The 14,799-nt window shown below is 35.3% G+C and overlaps 1 protein-coding gene across 8 annotated transcripts in view; it reads left to right on the forward strand.

Annotated features, from left to right (window-relative positions):
- Nucleotides 1–14,799, forward strand: part of LOC141387116 (uncharacterized) — a 275,784-nt gene that overhangs the window by 96,278 nt on the left and 164,707 nt on the right. For 4 of the 8 annotated variants that reach the window (XM_073956273.1, XM_073956281.1, XM_073956278.1 and 1 more), the window contains one exon: nt 84–1,271. The exons of 1 other annotated variant lie outside the window; for it this stretch is intronic. The gene's annotated coding sequence lies outside the window, so the exon portion shown is untranslated. The remainder of the gene's footprint in view (nt 1–83; nt 1,272–14,799) is intronic. 3 more of the 8 variants (XM_073956274.1, XM_073956279.1, XM_073956275.1) reach the window with 2 other exon arrangements.

Below are 14,799 nucleotides of genomic sequence, written 5' to 3' on the forward strand. Positions count from 1 at the left end.
CATTTTCTGCTGTGTTTTGTTCTCTTTTCATGTTCCCATTTGTTTGCTACCTCCTGGCGACGACGGCATGCAATGCATTACAGCTGTGTTGGTGGTAGTGCAGCAATTGGAAAAGGGCAGCAGCGACATGACGTCCATTACAGAAACTGCATGGCTAAGAGCAAAACAGCAGCAGCAACAACATCTGGTAGCATTAAAATGTACTTTCATTATAGCCATGTGAACGAAGAAAACAAAAGGAGTGCATAAAAGAAAATTAAGACAAGAATTATTCACAAAAGCCTCCTCCGCGTAATTGAATGTCCAATTAAAACAGAAACGGAAAATGTAACTCCATTAAGAGCCGACAAACCGAAGAAAGAAATGAAAGTGAAATAAAAACGTCAATTTACACAATAACAAAAAAGCCAAGAAAAACAAACAAACAAATCGGCAACAAAACTTGTAAAGTGAAATAATCCTCAAAATATTTTTCCAACCAAGACAGCTTCACTGAATCATCATCATCTTCATCGTCATTCAAAGTATCATCATTGCCAGAGGCGGCATGATTTTCATTAAAACTAAAACGGTACGAATCCGAAGCTGTAAACATTCAAATCGAAATGTAATTAAAACAAAAAGTAAATTTATTTAGCAGACCAAATATAAACAAAAACATGGAAAGCTTTTAAAAATAACAAATACAAACTAAAACTAAAGGAACAAATCGAAAAATCCTAAACAAAAGCAACAAACTTAACAACACTGCAAAGACTTACAAAGAAAACACAGAAAACCATAACACTTTTAGACTCTTAGAAGGCCAAGTAAACAAGCCGAGAAAAGGCCCAAATTGCTGTGATCAGCCACAGCAGTTAGACGTCCATCGAACTAAGAATGCGTGAAAATCGCCAAAATTTGTTTTGTGTTTTGTCCAACATTTCTTAAAGTGTTTTAATTTGACACTCTTTTTTTGACCTTTTCATTCCGTGTTTGTGTTGTGTATATGTATTTGTGTAGTTATGTGACAATTAAATCGCCAATATCTAAATTTTCCCCAAATGACATTGGAATTTTATCTCTTTCTTCTTTGCATTACCGCCTAACATTTCGCAACAAAGAAAAAATTGCCAAAAACAAGTCATAAAAAACATTAAAAGAAAACCAATAAAGATTAGCCAGAGCAGCAACAGTAAAATAACAAACAACAATAAAATTAGCCACCAGCGAGTGACCAGCAACAGCCTGCAAACGGATAATCATCATCATCGTCATCAAGAGGTTAATGGGTGAGTTCATTTTATTCATTAATTTCGAAAAGAAATGTTAGTTGGATTCGAATAAAATTCGCACACAGCCATAGAAAGAAATGGGTCATCGACTATCATTAACAGGTTATTTGAGGAGGCAGGTGTAGGAGAACATTTACAAAAGTGTCATTGGAATTTGGTAAGCAAAAAAATATATATTGAGCACAGTGGAGAAATAAAAATGTATTGGTATTTTTAAAGCACTGTGAGTTAGTTATCTCAGGAATGGAAAACGTTGGGTTTAAAAACCTAAAGGGTTTCCGTGTACAATTATATCATAGGAAACATAGCCACCTGGGGCGGACAGAAATTCTCAAATAGATTTTTAGTGTCAACAACTATTATTTCAATGATGCACATTGGGAGTAGGGTTCGGATTAGGATTTTTCTAGGATTCGTTTTTTAGCCATTGGAAAATAATTGTGCTATTTTCTGAAAATTTGCCGTTCGTCATAATTTTTTGTAGAAATCGTTTTTAGTCTCAACAATGAATTGGTAACGTTTTTCATCGATTGAACCATAATTTTCGTGAAAATGCACCTTTGGTCCCATATAAATTACTATGGAAACAAAGATCGCTCGGTTGCCACGGGTTAACGTTAACCCATCGCCATAAAATTTCATATGTAAGCTTTTTGAATCAAATGGAAAAAATTAGGGGGTAGGATTTTCAAATTAGAATAAATTTGTATTTTTTTTGGTTTGCCCTAATGCACACATTGTAAACAACGATTTTGGAAATAGCTCTAGAAATAAATGTAGATTTAAAAACGCCGAAAGTATTATCAATAGGTTTCAGTGAACCGAAAATGTTATCAATAGGTCCCACACGGTGCTCTTGAACCAACTTTGTACGGAAGGTGGTTACACCTGGGAAGTTTTTGCGGATTCTGAAAGTACAATGTTCATAGATGAGAAACATAAAAAACAAACAAATTGCCGGAGCGCTTTTTAAATAAATCGCGGTCAGAGTTAACATTTTCACCAAAATGGAATGGAAATTTTCAATGGAAAAAATGGCAGTGGAAGTTGTCTACAAGGTTGAACTTTATGATATTTTCGTAGGTTTTACCCTTTTTATACCCTCCACCATAATATGGAGGGTATAATTAAATTTGTCATTCCGTTTGTAATATACCGAAGTATTCATCGGAGACCCTATAAAGTATATTTATTCTTGATCAGGGTAAAATTCTATGTCGATATAACCATGTCCGTCTGTCCGTCCGTCCGACCGTCTGTTGAAATCAAGATACAGCTCGCAATTTTTAAGATAGAGCTTTGTAATTTGGTATAGAAGTTTCTATTACTCCTAGGATGTTTGGTATTGCAAATGGGCTATATCGGTCCACGTTTTGATATAGCCCCATATAACGGTAACACCCGATTTTCGGTATTTTTAGGGTTTTTAGCTTTATTATCACGCCGAAGTGACTGAAATTTGGTACTTAGTCTTCGCTGGGGGTATAAAACATTCCTCCAGAATTTTGTTGGTATAGGTCCACGCCTTCATATAGCCTCCATAGAACGGTACCTCCCGATTTTCGGTATTTTGAAGGTTGTGGCCTCAATATTCCTCCCAAAAGGCTAAAATTTGGTACTTAGTCTTCGTTGGGGGTACACAACTTTTCCCCAGAGTTTTGTCGGTACAGGTCCACGCCTTCATACAGCCCCCATAGAACGTTACTTCCAGAAATTCGGTATTTTGAAGGTAATATAATAATTGTCCCACAAACATCCCAGATGGGACAGGGGAGACTTCTCTCATATCAATGGGTGCAACCCGATTCATATTAGCTCAATGATATGGGACCAACTGTTTATTGCCGAGTCCGAACGGCGTGTCCTAAGGACACCACTTGTAGAGAACTTTTACATGGCTGAAATACTCAGGAAATGTCGCCAATATCACTGAGGGGTATTTTGCCACCGTTGAAAATTTGATGTTGCCTGGCCTGGGAATCGAACTCACGAACTTTAGCGTGCAAGCCAGGTGTGCGTACCATTGCACCACGGTGGCAGGTTGTTGCCTCAATATTCCTCCCAAAAGGCTAAAATTTGGTATTTAGTCTTCGCTGGGGGTATAAAATTTACCCCCAGAATTTTGTCGGTATTTCCCGAATTTCGGTATTTTGAAGGTTGTTGCATCAATATTCCTCCGAATTGGCTGAAATTTGGTGTTTAGCTTCTATTTGGGTTATAAAACTTTTCATATGAAATTTGTCGGTTTAGGTCCTTGCCTTTATAAAGCCCCCATAGAACGGAACCTCCCGATTTTCGTAATTCTAAAGTTTGCGACGTCAATATCTCACCGAAATGACTGATTTTTGTTATTTAGTCTTCCAGGGGGTTATAAAGTATTCCTGAAAAGAATTATTAGTATATGTTCACGTCTTATGGTCTGTTTCTGTAAGACGATTCGATACAAAATTCGTTCGAACTCCTACCAAACTCCTGTTATTAGGATTTTTCTTCATTTTTTTTTTTTTTTTTGAGAACAGAATTGAATGAAATATTTATAAACAAGTAAAAAAATGTCAGCCGGCTTTGCCGACAGAGGTATACCCTCAGCCAATGTGAATTGAAACTTTCATCTACGGACAGATAGAATGTATTTAGCGTCTCTTAGAATATTGTGGCCCTTTTTCAACATTTGAACTTGCCGACAAAAATGTGGATTAATAATTAACACAAATGTTGAACTTTTGTGGGGGAGGTACTCTTAGGGAGGACCGATATGTGTCATTTTAGAAGTTAAACTAAATGTTGACAAAATATTAGGAGATCCAAAGTTTGGACCAAATTGATTGCACCATTCAAGTGACATCGTCTTAACATTTTAGTGACATTTTTAAATATTGGGGAGAAGTACCGGAAGTTGGGGACCGGTATTGCCCCATGAAACTAAGTTTGGATAAAATATGACTATGACCAAATGTTGCACCAAATCGGTAGAACAGTTCGAGAGCAACACATGGTGACATAGGGATTTTTACAACTTTCGGGATGTTTTCCCAAGAAATATAGACCTGCTCCTGAAAAAACTTTTACCGTAGTAATGGAGGTAGCGAATGCAAATCGCTTCAAAAAAATCAAAGTGATTCGAGAGCAGGTCTTAAAGTGAACTTATCCGAAATTTTGTGTGGGAGGCACCCAATGGAGTGCACAAATATTGTCCATATTCGAACCTGATCTATATCTGGTAGATATATTAGAATAGTGTGGATTACATCAGTCACTTCCTTCAAGAGTTATCGTGCGCATATTTTTTCCGAAGATTTTTGAATTTTTGTGAAAGACTTACCTGAAGGTGTGGACCGACATGGTTTATCTTCGAACTTAAACTATGTTTGGATAAAATATTACGAAGGCCAAATTTTGGACCGAATTGGAAGATCCGTTCGAAATTTATCTTGCGCTCCAACCACTACACACGGTGTCATAGGGTTTTTTGCACCTTTCAGGCTATTTTCTCAGGAAGTATGGACTTGCCCCTAATGAAACTTGTACCGTCGTATGGGGGACAGCGACTACAAGTTGCTACAACAAAAATCAAAGCGATTCGAGAGTAGGTCCAAAACTGAACTTTTCCGAAATTTTGTGTGGGAGGTACCCGAAGGAGTGGACCGATTGAGTTCATATTTAAGCTTCATCTAAGTCTGGTAGAACTTTAACGATGTACAAAGTGTGGGCCAAATCGGTTACTCCCTTCAAGAGTTATCGTGCGCACAAATTTTCCGAACATTTTGGAACTTTTGTGGGGGAGGTACCGGAAGGAGTGGACCGATATAACCCATCTTCGAACTTAAACTAAGTTTGGGCAAAATTTTACGAAAGCCAAATTTTGAACCGAATCGGTTGCTCCGTTCGAGAGTTATCGTGCGCACCAAACAGCCAGACAGACGGACAGACATGGCTAAATCAACTCCAAATTGTCTGAAACACATTTCGTCCAAACATACTTGAGGTCTAAAACCATTATTTCGATGAGGCACATTTTGCCCGTATGAAAGTGTATATACCCTCGTTAGCATAAATGCTGAGGGTATAAAAATCGCGGTCAATGTTCACATTTCTAGGGGTTTTTTTACCCTATAAAAATGGAATGGAAATTTTCAATGGAAAAATGGCAGTGAAAGTTGTCTACAAGGTTGAACTTTATGGTTTTAAGTAGGTTTTACCATTTTTGAGACATAGAAGTTCGAATTGGGACAATGCACTGACTGTAGCGTCTCCTTATAACACGATGTCATTTTCACTGCTACAACAGTTTCTTTAGTTCCATTTTGATAGGACTTGCTGGGAAACCTATAAAACTCCTAAAAATGTGAACTTTGACCGCGATTTATTTAAAAATCCCTCCAGCGATTTTTTCTTGTTTTTGGATTTTTCTCATCTATGAACATATCTGTTGCAGCATTCTCAAAAACTTCCCAGGTGTAAGCGGTTTTCATTCAAAGTTAGTTAAGGGGCACCGAACTTGACATTGTTTTATAAGGAGGCGATACAGACAGTGCATTGTTCCAATTTGAACTTCTATATCTCAAAATAAATAGTAAATTGACTAAGGTCAATCTTGTAGAGAATTTTCACCGCTCCGATTACGATAGGACTTGCGCTTTCTAAGCAAAATCGTGAAAACCTACAAAATCCTTAAAATATGAACTTTGACCACGATTTATTTGAAAATAGCTCTGGCGATTGGTTTTTTTTTTGATTTGTCTTATCTATGAACAGTTTCAAAATCCACAAAACTTCCCCATTATATCCTTTAAATGACAATTTCCATTTTTACGACTCCCCATCTCTACAAAATGAGTTGCAGCATTTTAACAACTGTAGCTGATTACAAGCGGATTGAAAATTCAATTTCAAAGCTACTGAAACCCTGCAGAACAGAAGTAATGCAGAGATTATTAAAGATTAAAAAAGTTTAGGAGCAAACTGAAGAAGATGAAGAAATAAAAATGTGGCACTACACCTAACAGCACTTAAGGGGAATATCATTTGATGCGTTGAGCGTTCAAGTAGACTAAGAATGAAAAACATTTAAGAATAAAAATATTTACTCTGAAGAAGTAATTTAAAAACCAATCTTATAACTTAGCAGAATTTGTGGCCGTAAAAATATAGTTTTAAATAATAAACATTTACTGCGGTATATATGTTTATGGCTTAACCATGTTTGCTCCTCAATGCATTCTTTCAATTTCTTTATTTTTGTTTTAAATGCCCATATTCGGTAACATGTAATCTTATGAACTGCACAATTCATAGCAATTTTGCAAAGTCAAAACTGAAAACGAAACAATCCTCATCATATACATATGTATGTATGTATGTGTGTTTAAAAATATTGTGTCTGTTACATTTAAAACTTCTTGAGGAAGAACCAATGTTTTCTCACGTGCAAAATAATGTTTTTTGTTTGTAAAAGTTGAAGCCAGTTTTGACTACAGTTGTTATTGTTTCTTCGTTATTGAGTGGAATATGTTTTTGCATTTAAATTTGGCCATCAATCAAAATGAAATTTCAAAAGGAAAAACTAATAACAGGTATTGAAGAAAGCAATTTCTGCTATAAGAACTTTATTTACATTTCGTTTTAAGATTTATGAAGAAAAAACTTGGTAATGGACGAAGAATGTGAAACTATTTTACTACATACATATTTTCCGATTGAAGTGAACCTCATACCATATTCAAAAATGGAAATATTTGCTCCAGCGTCAGGCAGTGGGAGCTTACTGAGATCAAGTGAGCATAAATTTCAATGCATTATTTACGTTCTCTTATTCTCAGTAAGCGCACACTGCCTGTCGCTGGAGCAAATATTTGTCTAATGTGACCTTTACCTTCACTCTTTTCGAGAATTATCGTGTGCACCATTTTAGCAAAAAATGTTGAACTTTTGTGGGAGATGTATACGAAGGAATGGACCGGTATGACTATCTTATAACTTTCAAAGTTGATAAGACACTTTACTTCGAACGGTGGAAGTGTTAAAACATGATTATTAACACACACTAATATATTTACATGGCGTCATAAGTGGGGCGGTACGAAACTTCAGTTCCAAAAGTCTCTGGTTCAATTCCTGCCAATAACTTTAGATTTTTGCCGGTGAAAATCTTCTCAGCAAAAGGCTGGTCACATTTTCTGTGTCTTTATAATTTCGTAAAAACGCCAATGCCTGAGGGCTTGCAAAACCTTTGATCTTGTTAAGCTGGAAAGGTAGATAATTTTTATCTGCAGCCACAAGTCTCATTAGTATTATATTATTTCCTTGGATCGGATATAGCACGCTTACATTCCAATCAACTGACCCATATCACTATACAACACTGAAAATGCAAACAACTTCTAATATGAATTTTTTTAAAGTACATATTGAGATTACAAGAACCCTAGTAGGTTTCTGTCCTGTAAGGCCCAGTTCGGCTTTTATGGCCTCATCTAAACCGGGCTAAAACTACAGTTTTTTTGCATTTATAGGGCCTTTATCTCAGAAACGATTAGGAATTTGGCCTTGCTGTCTTTGGCAATATTGTAGCGCTAAGCTAGTAGAACTTATCTTTTGAAAAAAACACATAAGAACAACTCAATCTAGGGCATCAATCTATATAATAATCTATAATCTATAAAACATAGAAAATTTTACATAATTACTGAAATTCTTGTCAGTATCGGCTAAACTATTGGGTGTTGAACCAAGTAACCTTTTGCAAAAATCTTCCAAATAATTGGTCTGTTCCTTTACTTTTGCAAGTGGAAAAACCGGCAAAAGTAGCAAAAGTTGTAATCTGGTTCCATATGAAATTGCATGGTGTCTGAAGTAAAGGAACGCTTTTCGAGTAAAAAGTTGTTAAACCTGAAGATTCTTGCACGTAAAGGAACAGAGCTAATGTTCTCAGCAATTGTTCAGAACATTCTGAAACTCATCTTCTTTCAGCGGTATTTTGCATCATATCTTTTACAACACGTATTTCAAACACAGTTCACACCAACAGTTTATACTCGCATTTTGGATTTCTCCACATTATGGAAAGTTTTATTAAATCGTGTTCTGAAAACAACGGGATAGAGGAATTGTACAACAATGACATGTTCTGAAGAGTTGTGTATTACATTCCAGGAAATTTTCTCCAGAAGAAAATATTCAGAAAAATTAACGGTTTTGGATATACGGTGCGAAATGTATAAAAATTGTGGAATTATTGCATGTATTTTGAAATTTGAGACAATAAATGAAGTTTGTCGAGTTCATTATTTCTCCAAATATTTTATTCTTGTCCTTATCTACAAATTTGCCTCAGAGCACTATAGGTAATGTGGACAGGTTTTTAGACAAGAAGTCGATTTTGTACTTTTAATAACGCAAGTTTTCTAATTTGATTCGAAGAAAGAACATGTCAAATTCTATGGATGTGCAAAAATATTCAAAACTCGCGATATAATTTGAAGTTAAAATCAAAATTTCGAAGACAAAAAAAAAATGTTAAAAAAGATTAAAACTCAGAGCAGAATTTAAACGCAATTTGTAAGAGTTTGCTAATAATCAAATACAAAGATATGATATTCAGTGGAATGCTGGCGGTGTGTACTTTCTGTTTTAAGAAATAATTCTCTTCAAAATGTTTGTTACAGCAGAAGAAATCGTCATACAGGATACAACCTAAGAATTATTTTTTTACAAAATTATAGTTTTATATTATAGACTTTTACAAAATTGTCCAACATTGACCGAAATTCTGCCACCGGGAATATCTTCAGCAAAGGGTTCTGAATCAACTACATAATTACCAAGGTGCGATTTTTTGCGTTTTTTGAGTTATATCGCTTTTTTGAAGGTGCCTTCCTTGCAAAAAAAAATATTTTTTTTTAATTTTTTGTTTGGTGAAGGAAATATTAAACACATAAAAAGCATCCGATTTGAACTTAAAAGACATTTTCTTTAAGGAAATATTCTCCATGTGTTCTAAAAAATGTTCAGACGTGTTGTGGTCAACATTTTTGTTAATTATAGCCGTAATATGTTCTAACTAGGGATCATGATTGCCTGATTTCTTTGGTCCTTAAAAAATAATATTTATAAAGATCTTTTCGCGAATCAATATTTTTAAGCATATCAATGTTTAAAAAAATTTTTGTCTGATAGTACTTTAGTTCATTTAACTGTTTTTGTTTTAACCGCGTTCAGTGCGTTGGAACGAATAAAATAGGTAAAATGAGAATATGAGGTGGGAAAAAGAAAAGTTGTTCGTTATATCCGGCGTTCATTATAAACGTGTTCGTCTGTAAAATTCTTATTAAAGCTTACTTTTAAATGTCATATGTTAGAATATTTTAAACAGTGCTTAAATTCATCGCTATCCGCTTGTGCTTAAAAGCGGGCCTGAAAATCCTAACAAATTTTAAAAAATTCTACTAGAGGGATAAAAATTTGTGTTCGTTATAATGGTGGTCGTTTTAAGAAGATGAATGTGTGTGCAAATATTAAGAAAAATTCTTTGGAAACACAAAACTTTGTTCGCTATAAACGTACTTTCTTATAACCGATGTTCGCTATATCCGAATTTTACGGTGTAATTCTTTGTTTTATCTTACTTTTGCATATACAGCATTAAAAATTTATAAAAAGCCCACATATCCACCGCTATTAATTTTTGCCTCAAAAACAGGCCAAATTACCTATAGTGCAGAGGTCAGAAAAAGATTCGCATTGGTTTCAGAGATATAGCCCCGAATTTCTTTAAAAACTCAATATTTAACCATGTTTAGATGGGGCCATAAAATCCGAGCTGGATCTGACACAACAAAACCCAACTGGGGCTCCTTGTTGTTTGGGTTTTGTACTTTCAAAAAATCCTCAGTTCGAATTGTTTGCACAAGATCACCTTAAAAATGTTGCACAGTGTATTCATACTCAGTTCATCAGCTACGGTTGCTTTTAAATCATTCAGACGATTATTATATAATCTGACCTCACTTTGTGGATATGGTATACACAATGTCGGACGTCCGACACATCTACTCAAAGTCGGAAGTTTTTTCCGACGCGTCTGACCGACTTCGGTCCGAACTCTGTCCGGTTAGTCTGACAAACTTTTTCCTTCTCTCTCTCTCGCTCTCTCCCTCTCTCTGAAGCGATGTTTTCTATTTCTCTTGTCCTGCTTTAGCAATATCCATTATAAATAAGCAGAGAAAAAAATTGTACTTCTTTTGCGCTAGCACATTGTGAACAAATTGTAAATATGTAATTGTTGATGTGCCGACGTTGATGAAGGACGAGCGAAATAATGAGTGCTCGGGTTTTAATATCTGTATCGGAGAATAAATTTGGCTTATTGATGCATGATCGTGTTTGAAGATCATTCATAGTGAACCTTTATATACACATGTATTTGTTTATTTTTTATGAAATTAATGAAAGTAAGAGATTTTCTTAGTCAATATATAATATATACATTGGCAAAGTTAAGTTTTTATATTAACTTTTAAATGTGAATACATGTATTTTATATATTAATAAAAAATCTTTTACATTTTTCACAGATCCTGTTGATGAATTTGATGGTCTCCATTGTCGGTTTTTCCTACCATGATATTAAAACCTTTAATATGTTTATAGTAGATGAACAAACATTTAAATGCAAGGATTTTAATTTTTCATTATTTAACATTAAAAAAACAAATTCTGTTCGAATGCTGGTAAATAAATCAGAAATTCATGCGATAGTTCATCATACGTCGGACGGAATTAGGTCCGAAAGTCGTCCAAAACTTCAGAATTACAGAAGATTTTACTTCCGAAATCGGACCTATATCTGTCCGAACGTCGGAATTCGGACCGAATTCGGTCAGAGAACACGTCAACCACGCCAAATGTCTTTCGGTCAGAGTTCGGACCGAATTCGCATCCAAACTCGGATGTTTCTTCCGACTTTCGGATCGAATTCGGTTCGAATTCGGATAATTCTTCCGATTTTGGTTTGCTGGGTGGTTATGAAGATTTTCGGCAATTCACACATACATATACGATCTGAACGCAAAGAAAGAGCGTGCAAGAGAGAGAGAGAGAGAGAGAGAGAGAGAGCAAATTTGTTGATTTGTTTTTGTTTTGTAGCTTGCGTGCATACAAACTTTCTAACACATTGTCATAAATTGCCCATGTTTTGAATACATTCACATTTGTGGCTTCGCTCTTCTTGGTCGGCACTGCACTAGACTGACCTAAAACAATATTTTTGGAGCTCCTAGCTACTATTTTTTCCATTTGATCCAAAAACCTTATATGTATATGACATTTTATGGCGATCGGTTAACGCTAACCCGTACCACCCGGGCGATCTTAGTTTCCATAGTAATTTGTATGAGGCCAAAGGTGCATTTTCACCAAAATCCATTAAAGCCGCATTAATGGTCCAATCAATGAATATTTTTTACCAGTCCAATAATAAAGATATAAATAATTAAAAAGAAAAATTACAAATAAAAAATTGTTCGAAACTTTGCACTTTGCAATTTTAATCAAGCTAAAATTAAATTCGAAGATGGCCATATCGTCAATCACATAGGGTAACTCTCCACAAATGTTCAAAATTTGGTCCAAACATTGCACAATGTAATATTTCATCCAGGATAAGTTCCCACAGAAAATATCCAAAAATTTCGCACACGTACTGTTAAATGACATGCAATTTTTGCAACAGATTGCCCCGCTCAAATCAATACTTTCTGAGATAAAAAAAAATTTGCTGAAACCAACTATTATTTCCGATAACTTATGAATTGGGTATCTGATTTGGCCGAAACTTAGCAAATCGAAAAACTTCTTCCTAACGTACATATGTTCTGAGAAGGTTCTTATTGAATAACTTTATAGAGGTTCAAAATATTAGCTAGTGTGCAGTTTAAGTATTTCTATGACCTTTTCAAATTTTTACCGAAGGTACTTCTTGTGTTTCTGTTAACATGAATATAATATTTTTCGTGGTTAAGTCCCTGCTTCTTGAGCTCTAAAAATTACCCCGATGACAAAATATAATGGTTGGTGGACTAGAAAATTATGCAGTTTGGAGATGGATCCATTCACACGGGTACTTCCTCCGCAAAAGTTTCAACACGATTGTGCCCATCCAAACAGAAAAAATGATAGCCATTTAATAAAAAAATTATAGGATCCAATCAAAAAATGTATCCGTTTTCCGGCGATAAAAAAGTTTTTCATATTCCAAAAAATCGATAAACTTATTTGATTACAACGTAAAAAAATAATAAAAAAAATCATATTGATTAGAATAGTTATCGAATTATTTTACTTTGAACTAATAAAATATTTCACATATTGTTTTTTTAACTGCATTTCAAGTCCACTTCGTTTTGTTTTTTTCATATTGACAAAATTCAATAAAATTATTTGATTACAACGTAAAAAAATGATGAAAAGATTCATATTGATTAGAATATTTATCGAATTATTTTATTCAGTAGTGCGATTCTTTAACACATTTTTTGAGTTACCGATAATTGTCGGTAAAATTAAAATGCTTATAATTTAGGTAGTTACCGATGTTTTTCGGTAAGTTAGCGACGAATAAAAAGCAGTCGTAAGGTTCTACCGATAGCAAGAGTGTTGTCAACTTTTTTTTGAACTTTTCATTCATAACTTTGATTTTAATTTTACCGATTTTTGTCGGTAACTTAAAAAATGAGTTAGAGAATCGCGCTACTGAGATGATAATATAATATTTCTCATATTGACAAAATAAAAAAAAAAACAAGTAAAAAAGTATCAGTCGGCTTTGCCGACAGAGATATACCCTCAGCCTATGTGAATTTAAACTTTCACAGAATTTTGTGGCCCTTGGTTGACATTTGAGTTTGCCGACAAAAATGTGGATTAGGAGTAAAGTTCAAAATTGTTGCGGAGGAGCTACTTAAAGGTATGGACGGACTTGGTCCATTATGGATGTGAAAAAAGGATCTTCGAACAGATCCTAACCTGCACTTAGGCACAAAAGTTGAACTTTTGTGCGGGGTACCCTAAGGACCGATATGGGCCATTTTAGAAGTGAAATTAACTTTGACAAATGATTAGGAGATTCACAGTTTGGACCACAGTGGTTTCCCCGTTCAAGAGATATCGTACATACCATTTTAGTGACATTTTTAAATATTGGGAGGAAGTACCGCAAGCTATGGACCCATATTCGAACTGAAACTAAGTTTGAACAAAATATGACAAAGTACAAATTTTGGAACCAATCGTTTGATCAGTTCGAGAGTTATCATAGGTGCCATAGACTTTTTTACACCTTTCGGTCTGTTTTCGCAAGAAGTATGGACTTGCCAATTACCGCCGTAAGTCCATATTTACATTAGGCAATTTTCCTTGCTGCAATTGTCAGTTTGAAGGTGAGAGAGGTGAGGCATATGGTAACCCTTTGCCTCTCAACACCCTCTCTCACCGACAAACTGACAATTGCCGCAAGGAAAATTGCTTAATGTAAATATGGACTATTTGAGGCAGCAAATGCAAGTTGCTTCAACAAAAATCAAAGTGATTCAAAAGTAGGTCTTAAAGTGAACTTATCAAAAATTTTGTGTGGGAGGTACCCGAAGGTGGACATATGTAGTCCATATTCGAACCTAATCTACTTGTGGTATATATATTAGGATGTGTAAATTATGGACCAAATCGGTCACTCCCATCAATAGTTATCGTGCGTACAATTTTTCCGACCATTTTTGAACTTTTGTGGGGGAGGTATCTGAAGGAGTGGACCGATATGGCTTATATTCAAATTAAACTAAATTTACACAAAATATTACGAAGGGCAAATTTTGGACCAAATCGGCAGATCCGTTCGAGATGTATCTTGCGCTCCAACCACTACACACGGTGTCATAGGGGTCTTTTGCACCTTTCAGACTATTTTCTCAGGAAGTATAGACTTGCCCAGGAAGAAACTTGTACCGTAGTATAGAGGACAGTAAATACAAGTTGATAAAACAAAAAGCAAAGCGATTCAAGAGCAGGTCCTAAAGTGAACTTTTCCGAAAATTTGTGTGGGAGGTGCCAGTGAACCGATTGAGTCCATATTGGAACCTCATCTAAGTCTGGTAGAAATTTCACGATGTGCAAAGTATGGGCCAAATCGATTACTCCCTTCAAGAGTTATGGTGTGCACAAATTTTTCGAACATTTTCGAACTTTTGTGGTGGAGGTACGTGAAGGAGTGGACCGATATAACCCATCTTCGAATTTAAACTAAGTTTGGACAAAATATTACGAAAGCCAAATGTTGGACCAAATCGGTTCATCCAAACGAGAGTTATCGTGCGCACCAGCCAGCCAGACGGACAGACCGACGGACAATGCTAAATCGACTCCATATTGTCTGAAACGGATTTTGTCCAAACATACTTGGGGTCTAAAATCATTATTTCAATGAGGCACATTTTGCCCGTATGAAAGTGTATATACCCTCGTTAGCATAAATACT

The sequence above is a fragment of the Musca autumnalis genome, unplaced genomic scaffold (genome assembly GCF_047663935.1).
Source record: "Musca autumnalis isolate F117 unplaced genomic scaffold, ASM4766393v1 scaffold_5, whole genome shotgun sequence".
NCBI classification, from domain to species: domain Eukaryota; kingdom Metazoa; phylum Arthropoda; class Insecta; order Diptera; family Muscidae; genus Musca; species Musca autumnalis.